General features: G+C 45.3%; 1 long non-coding RNA gene across 1 annotated transcript in view; it reads left to right on the top strand.

The window, feature by feature from the left end:
* The first annotated feature begins 646 nt into the window (after positions 1-646).
* LOC120735474 overlaps positions 647-9,576 on the top strand; it is a 9,203-nt gene continuing 273 nt past the window's right edge. The window contains exon 1 of the long non-coding RNA XR_005696264.1: positions 647-691. This is a non-coding gene — a long non-coding RNA (uncharacterized LOC120735474). The remainder of the gene's footprint in view (positions 692-9,576) is intronic.

Raw genomic sequence — 9,576 nt, 5'->3', positions numbered from 1 at the left:
AGCAGCCTCAAACTCGCAGAGGAGCTCAACAATTTATTTGCTTGGCTTGGTTTGCTCCCTCACGTCTGTAGTTATAAAGTGCTTCGAGTTGATAGTGTCTCAGCACATCAGAAACTCTCTACCCCCCTCCCTCGACAGCCACCAGTTTGCTTACAGAGCAAATTGTTCCATGGAGGATGCCATCACTCTTCACAGAGCGCTGAGCCATCTGGAGAACAGGAGCAGCTCCGTGTAGATGCTCTTTGTGGACTACAGTTTAGCTCACCATAATCCCATCCTCACCACCAAACTGGACCACCTTCAGATCCCCCCTTCCACCTGCTCCTGGATCAAAGACTTCCTCACCAACCAGTCTCAAACAGTCCACCAATCCCCACTGTCACACAGCAGGACTGTGTTCTCAGCCCCCTACTGTACACCCTGACTGCACACCAACCCACCCAACCGATGTCATCATCAAGTATGCCAATGAGACGACCGTGGTTGGTCTCATCCCTGATGGAGATGAGACGCCGTACAGGGCGGAAGTAGAAAACCTGTCCCGCCGGTTGTCAGAAAATAACCTCAAGCCGAACGTCCTTAAAACCAAAGAACTCATATTGGACTTCAGGAGGCACAGACCGGCCATCACCAGATCCACCTGTCTCAGGGATAGCTCAGTAGGTAGAGTGGTGGCCCCCATGATCGGAAGGTCGGGGGTTCGACTCCACTGAACGGCTACCCTGAGGTACCCCTGAGCAAGGTACCGTCCCTACACACTGCTCCCCAGGCGCTGCACTGGTGGCTGCCCACTGCTTCACTGGGTGAATGGGTTAAATGCAGAGGAACTATTTCCCTATGGGGACTAACACGCACACTTTACTTCAGGTAAACCAAGGCCATCACAGGTGACCCCTCACACCCTGCTCACCACACAGCAAATCCAGCATGTCCAAATTAACACTGTCAGATTTGATTTCACCACTATTAAAGTGTCTATATGGGTCCACACCAGAGAGTGTTAATTTAACTCTTTTTGGAGAGTTGGTACATTAACTCTGATTTAGTGTTAAACACCAAATCTGTCTGGAGTTGATAATTTAACACTTACTAATGCTAACTAGGTGTTAAGAGTTTATATATTAACTCTCAAAGAGTATTTTAGTTTAACTACGTAAGAGTTATCTTCTAATTCATTCTAAAAAGCGGGAATTTTACTGTTCTGAACTTCTAGAAATTTCTTTTGGAAATAAACATTTACTAAAAAGACGCAATGGTTTTTGAAAAACATTTATTCTGAACTGTGCACCACAATTTCAAAACATTTTCTGAAAGATGTAACAGTGTACATGTTCTCACTTTCATTAGAATCTTGTTTATCAAAAGGTCTGACATAAATAACAGCATTCTCAACACTTATTTCTTCAATACAATATGCATGTCCTTCATTCATCACTTTGTGGAACTTCAACGCACTTCTGCTCTCCCCCATATTCCATCTTCACAAGCATACGCTATGTGGAGATTGAATAAAAATTAGTTGACACTAATTAATGGCACAAATAATCCGGTAATCAACTGCAGCACAGTAAAAAAAAAAAGGAATCCTCTTTGAGCCATTACTTGTGTAAAGTATTTTCCCAAAAGACAAGGAGACAGACAACAGGTAATACTGAACTAAATGTAAAACCTCAACCTTTTTCATTTTTACCTAAACCGTGTGCACAAAACTCTGGAGGGATCTATGCTAACGTAGAACCCAGTCAGGACGCCTCCTACTGCTGTTTGCTCGTTTTGTTTTTATGGGAGATCATTTTCAGGCTTCAAGTAGCACCATTATACCAACATTTCACATTCTAGACATTGTTTTAGGTGTATTTGACCAAAAATGTGACTGAAAATTCACATGCAAGCTTTTTTTCAAGGCTGTGGTATTTGCCCGCAAACAATACCTTTCAGCTAGCTAAAACAGAATATTATGCTATCACCGAGCAACATGGCTAATGCCTTTCACACAGCTTTGTCTCAACTCCAAAGAGCCACAGAAGTAAAAGCTCATAATAATAATTGAAACAATCTTTGAAAAAATGACTTACCAAGCATGGCAAACAACTCAAATATGTAGAGCAAAATGTTCTGAAACGGCTTCACTTCAGCTTCGATTGGAGCCTATGGTGCTGGGGGCGGAGTCTGTGAATTTACTCTATTGGTGTCATAGCCCCTGTAGGAGTTCAGAGTTAAGAGGTCAAGAGTTAATGTCTCCATTGTAACACCTCCAGATTTAACATAGAAACACTCACTTTTGACACTTGATTTTAACTACTATCATTTTAATTCAATTCAATTCAATTCAATTTTATTTATATAGCGCCAAATCACAACAAAAGTCACCTCAAGGCGCTTCATAGATACAGAGAAAAACCCAACAATCATATGACCCCCTATGAGCAAGCACTTTGGCGACAGTGGGAAGGAAAAACTCCCTTTTAACAGGAAGAAACCTCCGGCAGAACCAGGCTCAGGGAGGGGCGGGGCCATCTGCTGTGATTGGTTGGGGTGAGAGAAGGAAGACAGGATAAAGACATGCTGTGTAAGAGAGACAGAGATTAATAACAGATCTGATTCAATGCAGAGAGGTCTATTAATAGACCTTTACACCTCAGAGTTACATTAAAAGAATGTGACTCTACTTAGAGTACAATTAACTCTACTTTTGCAAGAAGACTACTAACACCAAAACATTTAACACTTTTAAATTTGCTGTGCTCCTGTTTCACCCGCTGCCCTCTGGTTGGCGGCTCGGGTCAAACAGGTCCTACAGCTGCAGACTCACAAACAGCTTCTTCCCCTGGCCATTCACCTCTACCCACCCACCTCACTAATCTGAGCCATGGTCTGATTAACCCCCATCACTCAGGCCACTCAGACATGGACTCTGCTCAAGTCTTTTCTTTGCACCACTTCCAAGGACTTTCCCCTTTTGTTGTATATAGTTCTCCTGTTTGCTATTTATTCCTGCTGCCGACTATTTATGTATTTATATGTATGTCTGTATTATTGCAGGGTCTGTACAACATACAGTGCCCTGAGATGACTGTTGTTATTTGATGCAATATAAATAAAATTGAATGAATTAATCATATCGGCTGCTCCAAAAAAAGAAGAAACAAGCAATCACTAAAAATGTATGTAGTGGATATTATAAATGATGTACAATGGAAGAAATGAGGAAAAGTTTTGACAAAAGACTATTCAAAACATTTAGTGGTATAAAAATAGGAAGTAACTGGCAGTCCCAGACCAGTAGCCTGTGTGCCAGCCACTGCCATAAATATTTAGTTCCAAGTGAAAAGAGCAGAGAGCATTTCAGAAGAAAGAACTTCCTTTCTGCAAATCTGACTGCCACACAAAGATACACATGATAGTTTTGTAAGCAGAGACAAGTAGAGACAAGTAGAGCTAAAGCTTTACCACTGGGACTTACCTCGTGATTTTACGCTTTTGAAACCTTGTGATGAACCTTAGGTTGAACTGAAACTCAGGGATAATCACACTAATTTGTGCTCCTGTGTGAACAATGACCTGGTAATACCTGGTTTGTTTATGAGGATTGTAATGCACGTGGGACACAACAAGTAACTGCTTCTGGAAGCAGAACATCTCCAAGGAAGGTCTATCATAGCGACCCAGCCTGCAAGCATCACTCGCCAAATGGACTGGAGCTCGTCATCAGAACCACCTGAGTTAGTGGGTGGAGGCTCCAGATTCACTGTGGGCTCTGAGCCAAGCAGGTGTTGCTCCAGCTTCCCCCAGCACTTCAGAGTTATTAGTTAGTGAATGGACCCCATATGCCGTGGGAGTGTCTGTTCGGGTGTGGTCCAGGTTCCTGTTGCCTGTCCCCTAGGGTGGAGTTGGCCAGCTCATCACCTGCTTCCAATTTCCGGGCCTCTATCTGGAGGGTTTTTAAGCCAGCGCTGCCTGCCACTCCTCGCCAGTTCGTCCTGCTACCACTAGTGGTAAACTAGGCCTCCACTGTGTTTGCCTGGATCGTGGGTAAATGTGTTCTCCGTCTCCTGTGTTCTCTAGATACATCTCCCGTCGTGCTCATCAGCAGCGCTGGCTCTGTTTCCACTCCGTTCTCCAGTCTGCCTAGAACCCTAAGACTACACACTCACCTTCTCCTCGGCCTGCCCTCCAGCCCGTCCTTCAACGGTGAATCCCTCTCCCCTGGACACCCTGGAACCTGGACCAGCTTCCCCACATTCTCAGCCATCCCTGGGACGCTCCCACGGCAACCCCTCCTCTGCCTAATAGTTGGTGTCTTCAAGTAAGCACAAGACTCTCCACTAGTACCACTCACCTCAGCCCTTTAATTGTTTACCAGATCAGTAAAACCTCTCTCCTGTGTTTGCAGAAGTTCCCGCCCTTGTTCTCCTTGTGTTCCCCGTCCTCTGGTCTCCCTCAGTTCCTGCGAATAGTTTCTGTTAGACCCAGCCTTGTTTAAGTACCCTTTTCCTTCAAATAAATTGTACATAGTTCGAGCAATTGAGTCTGCTCTTGAGTCCACAGCATCCTTGTTTGTGACACCCAGTGACAGTGGCGGAGAATGGAAGCAGCTCCTGCCTCAGATGTTTGCTTCTAGGCCACTGATCCTTATAGTTAGAGAGTCATCACAATAAATGGACCCTCTGTTGTTACAGTGGGACCAAACCACAGAAACATGGTATAGTCCAGATTCAAGGACCATCCCATAGTCTCACAGATGAGGGTAGGAGGCACAAGTCAAAGAAAATAGTCTAGAGGACGAGCGAGTGGTGGCATTGATCCAAAATCTAAAAGCTGAGTTTGTTTCAGCAAACCTGCTACTAGCAAGACAGAGTGAGTTTAGTCTGTGCTGACAGTGCACACAACTGCCACCTTTACAATCCACAGACAGGTCGGGCAAAAACTTCACCAAGAGTCAAATAATGGGAAGTAAGTAGTTTCAAAAGTAATAAAAACTTTTAAAAAACTATGAAGTAAGTGTAGTGAAGTGTTGCACGGCTGTGATAATACTATGACATCATAACCAGACCTTATATACACCTATATATACAGTAAATCACTGCAGAGACATGAGAGATACCAAGGGAACTGAGAAAAATCATTCGTTCACACTAACTGTTATGAAACTGTCAAAATATCTACTATAGTCAGTGTAATATAATAATAATGAAAGACACTTATTTATGATGTTGTTTTCACATTGTTTCCATGCAGTCTAAAGTAAGTCTTTCCTTTTTGGTCAGAGTAAAGACTCACAACGCTACTCATCATAGATGACACCAGCAACATTTAAGCATCTCTGTCTCGCTCTTTCACACACATACATGCAGATATCCACAGATACTTGTCATTTCATTGCCTTAGGACGGATTATAAATGCATAGCTAAACTATGCACTCTGACCCTCAACACCATCTCCCCTCCATGTTTTCGTATTGGTGTGTTTTCACTTACACAACCCTGAATACAAAATTACAAATGTCTGACAGAGAAGATCCGGCCTCGCAAGGCCATGTACATGTTTTTAATGAAGGACAGGGCTGCGAGGATTAAAGACAGACACAATTACAAAGATAACATTGGTGCAGAAGGAAAGAACAAAGTAAGGAGAGACAGACCCAGTACATCCCACCACTACTCTCTCCTCATCACTTTTATTCTATTTTGTCAGCTACTCACATTTTAGCTTTAGGTGATTTTAACAACATTCATTAAAACTTCAGAAAAAAAAAAAGCTTAAGCTGATGTCATCGTTATCATCTAAAAAGTCACTTTAATGTGGCTGATCGCATGATGAATATGATAGTGACAACAGTAGATCAGAAATAATATGATCGTAAAAAGTTAGAATTCATTCATTATTCACATTGATTGAATCTGATAGCGATCAAAAACTTAAATATCAGTGCACCAGTGTCTGTCCATATAATATTTTGTTGCCACTATTCTGTCAGGTTATAATTTTATGAATTATTTTGACTTTTAAAACTCTATGTCAAAATATAGAAACACACCAGGAACAGTGAAGCTGCATGTGAAGCACATCTCCAGTCTCATTTATAGAACAGGAGGTCCTGTCACCACCTTGAATCACAATGGTCAAGTTGGAGTCTAAGAGAAACACAGCGGACGACAGCGGACTTATTTCACAACAGGAAGTACGTGTCCCTAAAATCCTCCTGATGAGGTCATGCGAGGAATGATTTCTTGGCACATTTAAGGTCGATTAGGGTTTGACTACTATGGCATATCTGTGGATTGTCACTGATAATAGTGCGCATGCGCCAACCAGCGTGCAGCCTGTTACAGTCGCTCCTGCTTTTCTCTTAGTTTAGCTCTTTTTTCTTACGTATTCTTTTTTTTTTCTGACTTGTATTTTCCTCCGTTTTCTATCTCTTACTCAATCATGTGGATTGAGAGAGTTTTTGTTCTTCTGCTGGCCGTGGAACTGTTACTTTTATCAAGGAACGGGACCGCGGCACATCTCTTACACTCACGGACTGTTTACTCCAGAGATCAGCTGATCGCCCTGATGCCGGCCGGCTCGCTGGCCAGGCCCGCAGAAGTACCAGCTGAAATTTGGAGGAAAACACATCGGGGATGCAGAGGTCAAGGACAGAAGAGAAGAAAAAAGGTGACGGTGAGACAGCGGAGGCTCGAAGCGAGGAGGAGGTTTAAACCGTGTCTGCCGTCTATCGTGATGGGTAATGTGCGATCGTTGGCAATTAAAATCGACGAGCTCTCAGCACTGGTACGGAGTCAGAGGGAATACCGAGAGTGTAGCCTGATGTGTTTCACCGAATCATGGCTGCACCAGGACATTCCCGATAAGAATGCTTCCGTGGACGGCTTCCACACTGTTCGGGCGGACACGGACAGCATCGCTAGCGGTAAGCGGAAAGGAGGTGGGCTTGCTGTTCTAGTTAGCAACCGGTGGTGTAACCCTGCCAACATAACAGTCAAAGAAAGGATTTGTTGCCCGGGCATTGAACTGTGTGCTGTGGGACTCAGGCCGTATTATTTACCCAGGGAATTCTCTCACGTCATCTTGGTGGCTGTTTATGTACCCCCCTCTGCTAACCCCACAGCTGCATGTGACACTATCCACTCTGCCATAGCTCGGTTACAGACTCAGCACCCGAGTGCCTTTATTGTGATCTCGGGTGACTTCAACCATGTTTCACTGGACAATACACTAACAACATTCAAACAATATGTGGACTGTCCCACCAGGGGAGAGAAAACTTTAGACTTGCTGTATGCTAACGTCAAGGATGCATACAGCTCCTCCTCCCTCCCCCCACTTGGTAGGTCAGATCATAACCTGATTCACCTCACCCCCCGCTATGTGCCAATTGTGAGGAGGGAACCTGTGACCACCAGGACTGTTAGGAGGTGGTCAGAGGAGGCCTTAGCAGAACTACAGGGCTGTTTCGAGGTGACCGACTGGGAAACACTCTGTGAGCCTCACGCCGAGGACATCAATGGGCTTACTGAGTGTATCACAGACTACGTAACTTTCTGCACCGACTCCATTGTTCCAGCTCAGACTGTTCATTGTTACCCAAATAACAAGCCGTGGGTGACTAAGGACATCAAAGCCCTCCTCAACAACAAGAAGAGGGCTTTCAGAGGGGGCAACAAAGAGGAGGTGAGGAAGATCCAGGTGTTACTAAAGGACAAGATCAGAGAGGCTAAGGACAATTACAGGAGGAAGCTGGAGTGGAAACTCCAGCAGAACAGCATGAGAGAGGTGTGGAGGGGCATGAAGACCATCACTGGATTCAGGCCAACCAACAGCAGGGGAGCTGAGGGAGGTGAGAATAGAGCCAATGAGTTGAATCTGTTTTTCAATAGATTCGACACCACAGTGTCTGCTCCCACCCCCACAACCTCACCTGTAGTCAGCCTGGAATCCAGAGCCACACCACTGTGCCAGCCTCTCTCTTCACATGTTGCCTCCCTTGAGATTCCTGACACCCCCCCCCCACCCCTCACCTTCACTCAATACCAGGTTGAGATGCAAATGAGGAGACTTCACTCAGGCAAGTCTGCTGGACCAGATGGAGTGAGTCCCCTCGTCCTCAAGACCTGTGCCCCCCAGCTGAGTGGAGTCTTTCATAAACTGTTTATGCTGAGTCTGAGTCTGCAGAGGGTCCCAGTGATGTGGAAGACATCATGCCTCGTCCCTGTACCAAAGACGCCACGTCCCAGTGGCCCCCAGGATTACAGGCCCGTGGCACTGACCTCCCACATCATGAAGACCCTGGAAAGGCTCATCCTGGACCAGCTGCGACCCATTGTAAGACCACATCTAGATCCCCTTCAGTTCGCTTATCAGCCTCGTCTCGGAACTGAGGACGCCATCATCTACCTGCTCAATCGTGTCTACACCCATCTGGACCAGCCGGCGAGCACTGTGAGGGTCATGTTTTTTGACTTTTCCAGTGCTTTCAACACCATCAGGCCGACCCTCCTGGGTGATAAGTTAGCAGCGATGCAGGTGGATGCTTCTCTGGTGTCCTGGATTGTTGATTACCTGACAGGAAGACCACAATATGTACGTCTCCCACAGTGTGTGTCTGACAAGGTGATCAGCAACACAGGGGCACCACAGGGGACTGTCCTCTCCCCCTTCCTCTTCACCCTCTACACCACAGACTTCAGCCACTGCACAGAGACCTGCCATCTTCAGAAGTTTTCTGATGACTCTGCGGTGGTTGGATGCATCAGCAGGGATGATGAGACAGAGTACCGGGCTGTGGTCGACTCCTTTGTCACGTGGTGTGAGCAGAATCATCTGCAGCTCAACGTGGCAAAGACCAAGGAACTGATCGTGGACTTCAGGAAGACCAGGAAACACTTGACCCCTGTTTCAATCCAGGGGGTCAGTGTTGACATTGTGGAGGACTATAAATACCTTGGAGTACACATTGACAATAAACTGGACTGGGCTAAAAACACCACAGCACTTTACAGGAAGGGCCAGAGTCGTCTCTATTTTTTGAGGCGACTGAGGTCCTTCAACATATGCCAGAAAATGCTGAGGATTTTCTATGAGTCTGTTGTGGCCAGTGCGATCCTCTATGCTGTTGCATGCTGGGGGAGCAGGCTGAGGGTCGCAGATGCCAACAGACTTAATAAACTAATCCGTAAGGCCAGTAATGTTGTGGGGATGGAGCTTGACACCCTCAAGGTGGTGTCGGAGAGGCGGATGCTGTCCAAGATAAAGACAATGTTGGATAACACCTCCCACCCACTCCATGACATGCTGGTCAGTCACAGGAGCACGTTCAGTGAGAGACTGAGATTACCGAAAAGCACCACTGAACGACACAGGAAATCATTCCTGCCTGTGGCTCCCTGTACAACGCATCCACTTAACACACTGTTTGCTGCTACAGCTACACATGTTTCTTTTCCAACTATTTATTTATGAGTGAAGTATGTATGTGTATATATGTATATATTGTACTATTCTTAGTTAGTGTATTGTCTGTCTTGTCTTAATGTTGGTTTAAAATGGAGCACTGTAACAAAAAATAATTTCCC

Source organism: Simochromis diagramma, unplaced genomic scaffold (assembly GCF_900408965.1).
Source record: "Simochromis diagramma unplaced genomic scaffold, fSimDia1.1 OVJJ01000333.1, whole genome shotgun sequence".
NCBI lineage: Eukaryota > Metazoa > Chordata > Actinopteri > Cichliformes > Cichlidae > Simochromis > Simochromis diagramma.
This window is presented reverse-complemented; position numbering and strand designations above follow the sequence as displayed.